Here is a 2,663-nt window from a genome sequence, read left to right on the forward strand (position 1 = left end):
ATATTGTAATATTTATTAAGCGTTATGTAGTTAACTTGGGATGAAAATGCAACAATTATTAACCTGTAAGAGTACGCGTTTATTTGGATAATTAAAGTTTCTTCTTACTCAAGGGACCGCTTTCTAAAAGGCAAGTGCCAACTTTTCGTGACACAGTATGGTAGGCCAAGGTGTGTGATTTACTATAGACCTGGGTGGATTAAATCTTTTTTATATAAATTTTTTAATAAGAAGATTGAAAAAAAAAAATTGACAGCCTTTTAATTTGTAATATAAGTTTTCTATAAAAAAAGACTAAGATAATTTATATAAAATATATTTTTTATAATATTTTCAAGATGTCTTTATGTTTAATAAAAGAAAATGCATTATTAACGTAAAAGATTGATACACATTTTAATGTTAAGTAGAGAGTTTTTTATAATTTTTTATTAAAATAAAATTCTATAAATATATGTTTATGGAAAAGTGGAGATTTGCACATTTGTATGGTTAACTCAAAAATTTTAGAAAATTTGGTGTTCTTTATAGAAGTTCGATAATTCTCTATTCTTGTGTATTGTGAAATAACCTTCAAAAGAGATATTTGGAATCACAACTAAATATGGCACAATTTGTTTCTCAAAACACGATTTTTACTTGCTATGATTTTCTCATTAAATCATCATTTTTATGGGTATAGTTTACTCGTTAAATCATCAATTTCCTAGTTAGTAGAATTTAGAACAAAGAATGTTGTTTTGTTAGGTGTGATTTAGAATTAAAAATGATATTTTATGACACGATATAATAATTTTGCCACCATGTCTAGGACATGATTTTAAACTTGCAATATCTTATATAAAATGTGTCATATTCCTCCTCCTTTCTCTACATGATTCACTTATCTATTCTACAACTTTCTAGGTGTTTTTTCCTCGTGGCATTGCTACCTAGTTTGTGTACCCTCGTCCTTTATCTTTTCCCTTTTTATGTGTAGACACCTTTCACTAAAATTATTACCAACCCTTTGTTATTTTTAAGCAAAATTTTACATGGTTGGCATCACTAAAAAACGCACCATATTTAATTGGTTTACCCTTTGAAAAAGTCAGTGAAATTGACTTAAATATTTTCCAAGCTCTACATACTAATATAGTCAAAACAAATAAACATGCAATAGCTCAATGGAGCAACAAGAAAATGTTCTTATTTATTATAGTCATAACAACATTATAATGTATTGTAATTAGTTTCCAACATGCTAGGACTCAAACAATTGATTATAATGTGCAAATTACAAGATTCAAAAGATATTACAATGAAAATTCATGCTCCATCTCAGTCCTAATTTCTTTATTGCTTTATAATTATATTTATTTGTGTATATATTAGCTCCTAGTCATATGCAATGCCTTATGAATTGTGTAGTCAACCATATGTATAGTTGAATATCTTGTATCAATATGGTGATGTGGGATCTTCATGTAATGCACAACATGAGCACTATAATGTCCAATGTACATTTCTATGCATTCCTTTGTACATTTCTATGCATTCCTTTGTACATGCAGGCCATGAACAATAAATTAGGTATGATCTTGTTACACCCTATAAAGTTAAAAGACCAATTGATGCCCTTGTGATAATCAAAGAAAATTAGAAAGTGAATATGAAATTCAAGTATCATAGTAGAACATATATCTCCTAAAGTGAGTTAAGACATGCAACTTTGGTGAAATATCTAGTAGGATCCTCAATTACTAATTTAGTGAATAGAAAGTAAATTAGAACTTGCAATCAAAACAAATAAATAAAAGAAAAAACAAATTATTTATGTCATATTGCTTTTACATCTAGTGATGCTCATATATTACATATAGAAGAATAAATTTTTAGGATATAACAACATAAATGTGCACTTTTTTTATGTGTTGTTTTAGGCCTTTTTCAACAAGATGCACTTCACTTTGGTTTCTTGGGTAAATTTTAAAATGGGTCCCCCTTGGTAAAAATTACCTAATTATTGTCCCTTGTTGTCTCTTGTGCTCCTATCATGAAGACTTCCAAAATTCCACCCTACATCTCCCATCTTAACCTATTGTCCTACATTGGATTCCTACTTTTCCTCATATTGCATTTATCACTTGTTGGATCTTCTTATGATACCATTAATGAAGTTTGATTCGACTCTTCCAACTACTCAAAGAAGTATTTTCAGCCTAAAAATCATTATTCATCACAAGAGCATGAACCTATTGTGCAATCTCAATGGTGGTTGATGAAGAAATCTAATTCATCATGAATGTAATGGTTGATTTTTATATGCCAATGATCTTCATGCTAGATTTGGACTACCCATTCAATAGATTTCATGGGATTTCACTTATCTTGCAATGCCACATTCATGAATGCTTGTTCTTAGTTGAATTCCCTAAAGCAACTAAGTGACCAAACAAAATGTCATATAGTGGTCCAATTTCAAAATAAAACCATTTTTGTATTTTCACACAACTACAAGTGTCGAGGATAATTCAAGGTCCCAACTTCTATGATTATAGTTGTCTTTAGAGCAACATGTTTTGCAAATCACAAAGAAGTCATTGTATTATCAATTGATGCCTATAACAAAATATATCCTTCACCATTTGTAAATATTCAAGGAAACTTTTATTTGATGAATT

The sequence above is a fragment of the Cryptomeria japonica genome, chromosome 3, assembly GCF_030272615.1.
Source record: "Cryptomeria japonica chromosome 3, Sugi_1.0, whole genome shotgun sequence".
NCBI classification, from domain to species: Eukaryota; Viridiplantae; Streptophyta; class Pinopsida; order Cupressales; family Cupressaceae; genus Cryptomeria; species Cryptomeria japonica.